The sequence below is a fragment of the Nannospalax galili genome, unplaced genomic scaffold (genome assembly GCF_000622305.1).
Source record: "Nannospalax galili isolate Female #2095 unplaced genomic scaffold, S.galili_v1.0 scaffold66, whole genome shotgun sequence".
NCBI classification, from domain to species: Eukaryota; Metazoa; Chordata; class Mammalia; order Rodentia; family Spalacidae; genus Nannospalax; species Nannospalax galili.
Window position 1 is genome coordinate 1802386 of NW_008356058.1, and position 12868 is coordinate 1815253.

At 37.5% G+C, this 12868-nt stretch overlaps 1 protein-coding gene and 1 pseudogene across 5 annotated transcripts in view; both read right to left on the bottom strand.

Annotated features, from left to right (window-relative positions):
- Opcml (opioid binding protein/cell adhesion molecule like) overlaps positions 1-12868 on the bottom strand; it is a 1193276-nt gene that overhangs the window by 191918 nt on the left and 988490 nt on the right. The gene's annotated exons all lie outside the window — the stretch shown is intronic.
- On the bottom strand, positions 8844-9051 carry LOC103750895 (annotated as a pseudogene).

A 12868-nucleotide genomic window follows, 5' to 3' on the forward strand; every position in this document is an offset into this window, starting at 1 on the left:
TAAATAAATATGAGTATTGAAATATAAATAATATATAAACTATAAATATATTAAAATTATCATTAAAAATAGACACGATACTATATTTAAATATTTAGATTATTAAAAATACTATTTTAAGTGCTTTACAAGCTTTCCACTTATTGAATTCCTTTGGAAGACTTTTCACTGAAAAAAGTCACATACATGCATCACACACATGCTTTCTGCAGCCCTTTGAACACAGTATCATAATGATATGCATTTATCTCCCTTATTTCATTGTTAATAACTTAAAAACAGGGATATTGCTTCATTTGTTTCTATATTTTCATGCACTCAGTTCATAATTGACCAATGGGAGATGTAGATGGTTACTGAAGAACTGAGCATCTTCCATCCACCGTGAACTCCACATCGTGTAGCTATTTAGCCTTTCGAGGAGAGAGCTTCTTGGTTGATAACACTATATACCATTCTGTTCAGTGTACAAGTCCACAAATCTTCATGCCACTCTTCACCTTAGAGTCTGATGTTAATGCCCAAGTTTTGCTCCAGTTTCAGTCAATGAGGTATATGAGGCAGGTAGTTTCTCTAAAAACCGTAAGTTTCCCCATCCTCCACATTTGGATTACAAATCTCCAGAAGGTACAGAGTCCTTAGGATTCAGCTGATAACAGGGCATGACAGGGCAGGTGACCTGTGGAACCTGAAAGAACCTAGCTCTAACCACAGTGCATGATCCATCAGTCTGAGGGAACCTAGAGCAATTTCAAGAGGTCAATGTCTTCCCTGTGCACCTCTGGTTCCTGATGTGTGCTTGGATACAAAAGGCAAATGCCTGTGGAAATATGAAGATAAAAGCGGCCTAATACTTGAGAACTTTAATATTTAAGCTAGAGCTTAAACACATAAAAGTCCAAACAAAAGCCAATATCTAGAATGCCAGTATAGAAGTAATAACGTGCAGAAATAAGAAATTCTGCAACAAAGACAGCTGGCAGCAAATGTCAAGGACACACCAACTTCTGCTCAAGGGCAACAGCCTGGTCTATGAGTGAAACAATTTTTAGGGTGAAATTCAAGGGAACCAACTGCATACACTAAAAGATGGATCTATTCAAGTCTTCATCAGACTTTTCATCAAGACTAAGTGTATGTGATTTAGAGGACATGGCATATGGTTCCAGATATTGGTCCACTTTGGAAGAACTGGGCATAAAACAGGGAGGCAAATTGGTCATAGAAGGTCTCATCTGCCAGGATCATAAAAAGCAGAGACAGGAAGGAAGCATTAGAAAGAGATTGCTGTGCACATTTCGTTGGCCCAGTGAGACCGGCAGAAAGAGATCAGGTTCAAATTCAGTGGGGAAAATCGGGTTATTTTTCTAGGTTTAACAACTACAGAAATAAATATATAAATAGGTAACAGGAACCTGACCTAGTCATTTATCTTGGTGCTGAAATGCATGGCTAATGGATGATGTGTTGCTGATGAAGCTATAATCATACAAATGATATTCGAATAGTCTCTCCAAGAAGGCAGAGAATAAGTAACCTAGCTACATTTTTCTACCAAGGTATTAGAACCTTTAAAAATTGGTTCTTTTTTCTTTATTTTTTTTAACATTGCAAAATTGGATCATTTTGTAGTTCTTTTCAGGAGAAGAGAGAAATATTTATGAAGCTTATTAGTGAGCGGAAAGGACTTTATCTGCTAAACATAAACTGTCCTAGAGCCTCCTAGGGTCTTCGTTACATCTCCCACAGGACTAGAGCCCAGTTCTCATGCATTAAATAAATCCTGAGTGCTTTATCACCATGGGTCCTGAAGGCGTGGGATGCAGTAAGAAGGTTGTTCAGAGATTTTTCCTCTCCACTCACAGCTCTGTAATCTTAATTTAGTATGACCTCAAATTCACTGTTTTCTTTCAGAGATGAGCTGGATAAATGGAATTCAGGATGCATTATGGGGAAAGATATTTGCTTGGACTGTGATCCCTGGGCTATAGTAGGTCCCTTACTCTGTGCCAGGAGATGCTCTGAGGGGAGGCTGAGGCTACCATTTACATATTTCCATACCCAGGTGATTTGGTATTGTGACTGAACTAGCTAAATAAAGCTAAATACTGCAAATGGAGTCCCTTTCCCCTACTTGAATAATGTGAATCATCTGGCAAATATCTGCAAAATGCGACAGTTATCTTGCATCATGCCAGTAATCGTTCTTAGGCATTTTGTTCGGCTAACACACAGGCAGTCATTGAACAACTTCTGGGAGGTTAGTTTAAATCTGGATTTTAAGGAAATAACAATTTTCCAAAGCATCATTTATCTGCAGACAATTTAGAACAATTTTATTAAAAAAATAATAAAAGCACTTACATGGGCCCTAAAGTATGAATATAGCAAGCAGATAACTAGTGGAAACAGTCATTGCATACACAATCGGGCATTTATGGAAGCATAGGCCCAATTGTGCATGGAAAGACTGGTTTCATTTTCATTTAATTGTGTTTCAAACAATGATACCCTCTATCGTGGGGAGGTCTACTTTCTTTTTATTTAAATCTTTAAAAAATAATTTTCTTTTTTATTATTTTTTAATATTTTGTTTTTATTATTTTTACTCAATTTTATGTGTATGAGTGTGTTGCCTGCATACATGTAAGTGCACCCGTGTCATGCAATGCCCATGGTCAGACAGAAGAGGCCTTTGGATCCCCTGGAACTGGAGTTACAGACAGTTGTTAGCTGTCATATGGGTGCTGGGATTCAAACCTGGGTCCTCTGCAAGAGAGCCAGTGCTCTTAACCAGTGAGCCATCTCTCCAGCCCTATCTACTTTCTACTTGTAGCTTTTAAATTTCCCATTCCAGTATTAATGCTACTTGATCAAATCCAGCCTCCTGCTGTGTGTTCAGCTGGAAGGTACTAAGAGAAGATTTAGGATTACAATTGCCTAGCAGCCTCTTTGGCTTCCAAGAATAGCAGGGTAGAGTGAACAGAAGAAATGTTAAGTTTTAAGAGAGTTCTGCTTGCTGACAGCCAAGATGATCTTGCTTGATAAAATCAATTCTGATGACTGCACAATCAGAGATCTTCCCTGAAGTTGGTTTTATCAAGATAATGTATTAGCTATGTCTGACAGTCAGAGTTTGGTCAACAAATTTCTTTTTCCTGTCAAATTTATCTGCTAAGCAAGACAAACGTTATAAATTCTTGTCCATTAAAAAAAAAATAAAGCTCCATTCAAAAGTGGAACAATTGCAACAAAATATATTGGGGAAAATGAGCCCCTCTTTTGGTAAATTTTGTGCTTCAAAGAGTCCTTTTCATATAAGCTGTCAATCATCCCTGAGCCTTACCAGCATTTCACTAAACTTTTATTTGCATGTTTGTTTTTCCTCAAGAACAAAAGGCAGGAGAAAATGGATTTGAGATGAATTAAGTGTGTTTTAGAACTTCTCAAAACTGTGCTTGGAAGGATAAAGCAGAACACCTCAAACCCCTCTTTGCTTTTGGGAGCAGACTTTGCCACTTGGTGAGGTAGAGGGAGCCAGCCCCTTAGGGAGCCTGCGGTCTCCTGCACTTCCTCACTGGAGGCATGGTGTCCAATTCAGAGGCTCACAACGGAAATGTCCATTTTCCTGAAGACAAACTACATTTCCTACTTTCAGTTTCTATCAGAAATGAAATTGCTATTTTTGTCTCCATTTTCTGCTTGTGTATCTCTTAGGTTGTTTGGAAGCTGAGTAGTACAAACAGGTTACTAACTGCCCTCCTCAAACACCAACAGTTACACACTTTGTTACTTGCAGCAAAAACACATTTTGGTATGCTCGCACAGACATTCTGAATAGACAAAGATCACCTTTAAAGTTGGAGCAGACATCATACATTCCCTTAGGGTCTGTGTCACCCAGCTCAGAACTGGTTGCTGGTGACAGACCCACTATTTGTGGATATATTCAGTGGAAACATTTATCATCCCAGATTTTTTTTCCTACCAATATAGCAATGGCATCATTAGTTAGGTATTCTATAGATGTTTGAAAAACCCCAACGGTCCTATTTCTCTCTCTTCTCTGGTGATGGAACACTTCCCTACCCATCTGAAGAGATGGAATGAGTCCAGAGTTGAGCCACAGATATGCTGAAGGCAATGATATATGTGGAGATGGTGGAATTTGCAGTTTGACTAAGTAACAACTGAGAGGCAGGTATAACAAAGTAGCTATGTACTTAAAGAGCATGAGTGTGCCCCTTGGGGAAGTAGAGAAACACAGAAAGTTAGAAGGAATGGATCAGTCAAGCTGAAGATCATGGAGCTGTTCTACAAGAGACTCCCCAAAGGTTTGTTATGTTGTAGTGGAGAGAGGAGGAGGAACTGAAAATTGGTTAGCCTCTAGACAAAGAGAGAAGTCTCACTTTAAGTCCCAGCTCCATTCCTTATAACATAGAACATATCTGACCTTACAAAAATTATTCTTTCTTTCTAAATATCAATTTTCTCATCTTTAACACAGAAATAGCATTACCTGTTCTTCTTATGTCACAGAGTTGTGAAGGTCTAATGAGTTAATGAATGCAAAGGAACCTTTTAAATCATAAAATATTATCTAAATGTCAGATAATGCTGTGATGGTAGTTCTGCAAATTTATAGTCTACTCTCTGCCATTCAGTCCCCACAGCATCCCAAGAAGGTGCTACAATACAGATGTCTGAGGCAGAACTGCCCAAACCTTCATTTTGTATAACTACGCTATGGTTCTTCTCTTTTTGAAACTGGTCTCAGGTTCCCATGCTAGGGATGTTTACACAAGGAGCTCATCAAGGCTTAAACCATTTTAACAGCCAGGATCAGATCAGCATGACTGCCAAATTTTCATTTCTAGCTATGTGCCCTATCACTAAACTGAAATCCTGGCTAAAACTCATGGTTCAGTGGCCTTCTACAGACAGATGCTTAGAGTCTCAAAGATACCTTGGGCATTAATAGAGAAAAGTGAGAGAAAAAAAACCCAGAAAAAAAAACAGTTGATTGTCTTATGCTTTTAACAAATACCCTACAAACATCTTGCTATGCTGTAGTATTTTCTAAACACAATGTTTAATGCTTTTAAATATATTCCAGCACGGTATTAGTCTACTGAATTATTTTATAATTTTTATCATAGTATAGTGTAGCTTTTAACAGAGTTAAGTATAACTACATTTTCACGGTTGAACTAGCTTTTAAAATTCTTAGTTTGATTTTAAAATATTTCATATAAATTACGGATATAGATATCTTAAAAATTTTATGTATTTATACACCTGGACTACATATGAAGTTATTTTTTTCTTTTAACATTTAAGATTTAATGCATTTCTTAATTCATCTAGATTTTTTCCTTGAGATAAAATTTGCATACCACAGATGTTAAGTAATGAGGTTTGAAAAGTTTATGTACTCAATAAACTCAAATCAAGTAAAAAATATTTTCATGGAAAGTGCTCTCAGAACTTTCCTCTAGTAGTAGCAAACATGAATTTCTATAAGCACATTTTCATTTTGTATAATATTGAGCTTCATGGATATGGCTTTGGTAGAGAATATATCTATTGTATCTTTGTGTCTGGCTTCTTTCAATCAACATCGTTTTTAAAAATATTATGTTCTGTATAACCATAGCATTTTTGTATTATTTGATTTGTTTGTTTCTTTATTGTATGACTATCTTTGGAAATTTATCAATTCCCACATTTTTCTGATTGTTTCCATTTTCTTTGCTGTTACTCTCACAATGAATGACTGTTATTCTTGTTCAATACTCTTATGGAGATGTATTTTCAATTGTCTTGCGTAAATACAAAAGCATTTAATTGTTGAGTCCTGGGAGACATGTATATTGAAATGCATTAAAAACTATCAAGGGTTTTATAATTTTGTAATTTTGTAAGACTATCACCTATAACATACAAGAGTCACAATGATTCCACCTCCTCACCGATACTTAATGTTGCCAGTCTTTTCACTTTTACTATTCTAATAGTTGTCTAGCAGCATATGCTTTCTGCTCTCAATCATGGAAAGACAGAGACACATATTTTCATGTTATCCTTTTAACTTATCATTGCGATATACATATCTTTCACATTACTAAATGCTCAAGTAAAATTTAATGGGTACATATTAATCTACCATTTCTTTACTAATCATAAAATACAGCACGGTGTACAACTTTTTATTATCATAAAAATAATGTGATGAACATCTTGATATAGTGACATTTGTGTTTAAGCCTTTCTTTAGTAAAAATTTGCAGGTAAAGGGCTGGAGAGATGGTCCAGCAGTTAAGAGTACTGCTTGCTCTTGCAGAGGACCCAGGTTCGAATCCCAGCACCCACATGGTGGCTAATAACCATTCATAACTAAGGTTCCAGAGGATGTGACACCCTCTTCTGACCTACGTGGGCATTGCATGACATGGGTGCACTTACATATATGCAAGCGGTATACTCATACACACAAAATAAAAAGAAAAAATAAGAATATTTTTAAAATTAACAGGTAAATAATGACTGACTTAAGGGTTAAAATATTTTAAGAGTCTTGATTACCTATTACAAATTACTTTCTCAAATAATTTACACCACACCCAAAATGTACTATAGCGCTTCTAACCAGAGCTTTTCCAGTGCCAAATGTTCTACTTTTTAAAACCACCAATATAAAATTTAAAAGAGAAATTTTGAGGACTAGACAAATGGATCAGCAGTTAAAAGCACTGGCTGTTCTTGCAGAGGACATGGGTTTGTTTCCCAACACTCACAGGGCAGCTAACAATCATCCACAACTCTAGTTCCAGGGGATCCAATGCCCTCATCTCACCTCTTTGTGCACTGCATGACGTGAGTGCACTTACATACATGTAGGCAATATATGCATACACATAAAATAAAAATAGTAAATAAAATAATTTTAAAAATAAATAAAAGAGAAATTTTAACGCATACTTCCTTTCCACTAAGGGAATTTCATTCTTTGTGAGCACACTTAGAATGGTACTTTGAACACTAACTTCACATTTGTAATAGATATTCTTGTCTCTCGTTTTAACAGTCTACTAGCACTTATCATTCTCCTTAAACCAATTATTATAACTTACTTAAAAGTAATATTAACCAACTGCTTAGCATTTTCAATCCATAATTTTTCTCACTTTTCTTAACTCTTTGACTTTGTTCTGAGTAGAACAACCTTCCACAGACCAATGACAACAAAGTGTCATGAACGGAATGATCGGAGGAACACAATGCTGCAACTGGGGCCAACTAGGAAAAAACAAAATAAAGCAAAAACTCATTTTTAGATGTTTCTGACATTTTAAAAGAGGATTTTATTGGTGTAATAAGACAGAGTGACTTTGTAGAGGTAGTTTGTTACTAATTTCTGAAAGAATCTTTACCATTACCCTCTATTTTATACATAATAAGGACATTATTAAAACAGATGAGACTGTCCTGAAAAGTAAATGTAAGTTAGCTGACCATATTTAAGGGCCTGTCTATATAGTCCCAGGGGGAAGAGGAAGCAATAACTTGGGTGCATACAATTCTCATAGGTATTTTTGTGTCCTGACTAGCTAGGCTACAAAGGCAACCAAGAATTATAGGCTACAAGCAACATGTTGATCTGATTATATGCACGGGATTAGTTGTAATCTGTTAAGGCAAGATGTGTAGACCTGGAAATGAGTGTCAAGGGCATTATTATACTCACAGACCTCCAGAGACAGGGGCAGGACCTGCTATGCTATTCACAGGAAGCTCTGCCTCACACAGGAGGCAGAGGAAGTGAGGCAGAAACAGGGACCAGAGTCTTCCTTGTGTTTTCCATGGGAACATGGAAAAGGAACAGGCAGTGTGAGCAGGCCTAGCAATGGCTGCTTTAACTAATTTCAAGGAATTCTAAGCTTCAGGATGTATGCACATATCTAGTACCTGGCCTAGGGGTGATTATGGTCGTGTGGTACCAACTATGAAAGCCTGACCAGGAGGTGGTTGGCCATACGGAGTCTGGATTGGTTGTTCTGTGTGGTAAGATCTAGTCACTAGTGGGCTAGTCACGCTATAGGAATTGGCTCATCGGAGAAGAAGCCATCTCTTTAGGGTCGGTGAGACCCTAGATGCCAAGCATCAAAATATAGAAAGGAAAGAGAGTTAATACATATTTTCCTAGAAGTACCCTTTTTACATGTCTCAAACAGAATACCGAAAATGTTCTTTTTCATAAACTTCCAAATATTAAAACCTTATTTTCTTCTTACTGCCTTCCCTTCATTCCAACCTCTCTGTCCTTTGGAATGTGTCTCAGCTGCTCTTCCTTCTCCTCTGCTCTTCTTCCCCCTCAGTCCCTCATTACTGATCCCAAGGCTATTCCATGGCCCTCATGATGCCTTCTTGCCCCTGTCTCTTCCTCATCAGCTCTTCTGGCTTCCTGGTGCAATCTAACACTTTTTAGAAAACTATTTTATTATATGAGTGTATTGCCTGCATGTATGTAAGTGCACCCATGTCCTACAATGCCCACGGAGGACAAAAGAGGATGTTGATCCCTTGGAACTGGAGTTACAGACAGTTGTTAGCTGATATGTGGGTGCTGAGATTCAAACCCACATCTTCTTCAAGAACACCCAGTGTTCCTAACTGCTGAGCCATCTCTCCAGCCCTAAAATCTAATACTTTGATTTTTTTTAAAATTTTGAAACAGAAAACATCTTAGAAGTAGTGAAGGAAAAAAAAAGGACTTAGGCAAATTTTTCCTTCATGAGCTTCTCACACTCACACTTTGTCACCAATCGCCATGATGAAAACATTCAGCCACCCACAATAATGTTATTAGTAGAGATATGAATCAAATTCAGAGAAGCCAGTGAATCCCATTATAGCAGACCCCATTGTTGTGGCCATGGCAATCTTCTGGAATTCTTTTTTTTTATCAGATTTGGTGCAATTTTTAACCAGCCAGTTTGAGTCCTTTACAAACTGCCTACTTGGCTAAACAAACTGTATTACCTGATCCATGATTGTTTGGTGGGTGGATACTTAGGAAGCCAGAGACACATAACACAAACACAAGTTGGTTTACTAATCTATAACTATTTCCCTCTTTCCTTTTGGCCTCCATTAAAATATTATGTGTTATTCCCTTTTTCTTACTTTATGCTTCCAATTCTACCCTTTATACAAGGCCTAATCAAACTCTACCTCCATTTCAAAGAACTATCTTATTCCCACCCAAATTCTCTTTCCACAGATTCATAAACAACAGTTCTGATTTGATGTTCTGTGTTTGTTGTTTCTTCTGAATGCATTAGACTTCTCTTAACTTGCATACTCCTTGAAGACAAACTTTCATTTTTCATCTTCCATCAAGCCAGTCCAATAAACTGCTACTGTCATTTATTCAGGCTCTTCTCTTTGCAGAGAATGTTGTCTAAGGAGATCATCTCTCCACCACTGGAAACCCAGCTCATTAAAGACCTCCATGACCATGTCAGTCACTTCCTCCACAAGGCCATAATGCTTTGTCTAACCCTAACTGTATTTCAGCATTTGATCTGTTATCTACTGCTTGTATATCTTTACACCACAACAGAGGAAGCACAGAGACCTTACATAGCACATCTGTGGTCCATATGCATTCCTACCATTGTGGAGGAGGTAGGTGCAGAGACCACATCTTGCATATCTGATGTCAATGTTTATTCCCACCATCATAGAGGAAAAATAGGATTAATGTGACCACCTATCTGAGGTCAGTATATTCTCACCATCATGAAAAAGATGCAGAGATCATACCTTGTACATGGCTAAATCTCTACATTCTCACAGATTGTGACATATGTCAGGGATCGATCTCAATGTGTCTGAAGCATGAATATTCAACACAAGGAATCATAAATTCAACATGTATCTATCCCCAGTATTCCTTCTGGAAGCTCCATTTAGTATTCAGTTTGAATTCTTATTTTCCTTTCTCAGGGCACTTTACATTTTACCTACAGATTAGTAAATTGAATCAATTCATTTGTGGTGTTAGAGCCATTAGATAATTTCCTTCACCTTCATAATAATTCTTTCAATAGGTATATAGATTTTTGGGCCATTATCTATCATATATCTCCTGTTCCTAGGTTTCTGAAGCAATTTAACAACCATTTCCCTCTAGTCTGCAACCAAAATACTCTTAATTGCAATAGATAGATAAAGGGTGTGCTTGCTTTTCTCCCTGGATTTATACCCGTTCTCTATTTATAGTCTTCGGCTTCAGTGCTGGCAGGTGTGATACTTCATCACTGGAAGGTATCATAAAAAGGTCGTTTTTAAAAAAAGTTACATCTATGCATATATATGTATATTTAGAATCCTCTCTTTAAAATGTTCTGTAAACAGAGATATATTCAGGAAAAGAATAAGATGAAACAGTTCATACCAAAACCCGAGCAGCTTGATTTTGAAATTGCATCTTTCTATTTTCAACCTTGTACCGGAGAGCAACTACCCAGTTTGCCTGAACCCTAGGCTTGACCCCACTCCTCATGGTGGAGTCATTTAGTTAGGCCATGTCAAGATTCCCTTATTGGATCACTTTCTCCAAGAGCAAAACTTATTCATATAGATAAGCTTATTTTTCATTTTTTACAGACCTTTCCCATATCTTCTGTTTGCCTTATCTGCATTCACAATAAGATATGTGTATTTTTTAAAATCAAAATCTAGTCACATTAATCATATTTCTCTCCCAGCTTAAATTATTTTTCTGGTCTCCAAATGTCTTATCTTTTGCATTTGGTTCCTCATGGTATCTTCCTCTTTCCTTTGTGTCTGCCTTTATCTCTCCTTCTGTGTTTTAGCCTTGCAGCTCCTCAGAGAACAGAGAACAGGCTGTGAGGCTTGTTCAGCAGGCTCAGGATGCCATGCCTAGTCTCCCTTGCCAGTCCAACTTACTCCTAATCATCCTTCCAGAATCTGTTCAGTGTCAACCCTTTTATAAGATGCTTCCAGCTGTCCCAAAGAAGGTGTGACAATTTCCTCCTTCAGGCCCCACTGAGCTTTGCTAGTGCATCTGTTATAATAGTGGAGGTATTTTATCTACTCATGACTACTTGTTTTCTTTATACCAAGTGCTATATGCTCCTTTAGGAAAAGAACAATGTATGGCTAAGAGCTTTGCTCCTAACAGATGTATGAATGTTTCTTGAACATTTAAGACAGGTATTAATGATATAAATAAAATGCCATATAGCAAGTGTTGTGATAGAGATATGGGGATAGGCATGGAAGAGGTGACTGGTAGCTCTGAAAGCTCCATCATGGGACTCCAAATGGCCAGGCTGTGAGGGCTCCTAATACCCCAAACAATCATAAACTGTGAGAGAGATTTTCAGACTTGGCTTTTACCCTTGTACCACAAACATACTGTTTTGTAAGTCTTGTGCCAGTCCTGCTCCTCTGGTCACTGCTTATGCTTCTTAACCTGATGTGCAAAGATCAATGTGACCACCTTGTAGGGTACAGACAGAAGGTAGGTCAGGCACAGGTGGAGTAAGATGAGCCAAACAAATCCCAAACCATGGTGGATGTCCAGGTAAGACAAGGCAGGGCAGGAACTTGTATAAAGAACAGTATGCAGATAGTTTAAAATAGTAGATTTGAGCATAGTATACTTAGAGGAATGAGACGGGAGGGGGGGTTAAAGATGTGTCTCTTGTTTTGAACTTTGATGAGCTGCTATGGAATAAGGCTATCTGATAAGACACAAAACACCTAGTCAAATTTGGATGTAAATATTTAGTGAGACACAAAATAAGAAATGACTAGATCCTTACTTGAAATTCAAATTTAAGTACTTGCTCTGTTTTTGTTGCTAAACAGCCCTCATCCTAATAGCAGCATGTTTGATAATGGAGAACACGAAAGAATTGTTCAAGATTGGGCAGGGAAACCTGAGCATCATTTAGGACATGTTGAGTCAAGGTTACCTGTAGGCTGCTCAGGTGTTGGTGTCTACTAATCAAATACTTAGGTCAACAGAAGCATTCAGACTGTGGAGCAATTATGTAAGAGATTGACATAGTTGAATATGTAGGTTGGCCAGAGGAGGGCCATGTGTGCATCTTGGAGATCTACAAGACTGTACAGAGGATAAAGCGTCACTAGAGTTAGGGGTGGGGGGTCACAGAGACAATGTGCACTATGGGTGTCACAGAAACAATAAAAGAGATGCAGGTGTGTCAATGTTGGTCCTTAGCCTTAGCACTCAGGAAGCTGAGGCAGGAGGATCACTAGGAGGCCAGCCTGAGCTGTAATACATAGCAAGCTCAAGGCTAGCTTTTTTTCTATGCATTGAGATCTGGTTTAAATAAAACAAAACCCAAACAAAACAATAAAAGAATTAGGATAGATTATTTCTACAAAGAAAGAATGACTAATGGCTTTGAAATATACTGAGAGATGGAATGTGATAAATAGCAAAATTATTTGGATGCCGAGATAACCTTGATATGCACAGTATCCATAAAGATTGGATTAGAAGCATGACTTTTCTACCCGTTCAATTCTCATAAGCATTTGAACCTAGTTGTGAACTCATTTGTCCACAGTTTCTATCATGTAAATCAGTTATTTCCATGAGAGGCTTATACATATTACATATACATATATTGATAATTATTTTAGATCCTGTAAATATATGTGAGCAACAGTTGGAACTATAAATCATCAATATTTCTTGAGTACCTGCTATGATCTTGCAAAATTCCAGGTAGAGGATATGCCAAAAATGCAGATACATAATATTACCTACAGACCTATATTCTCTAGTTAAGAGTCTGAAATT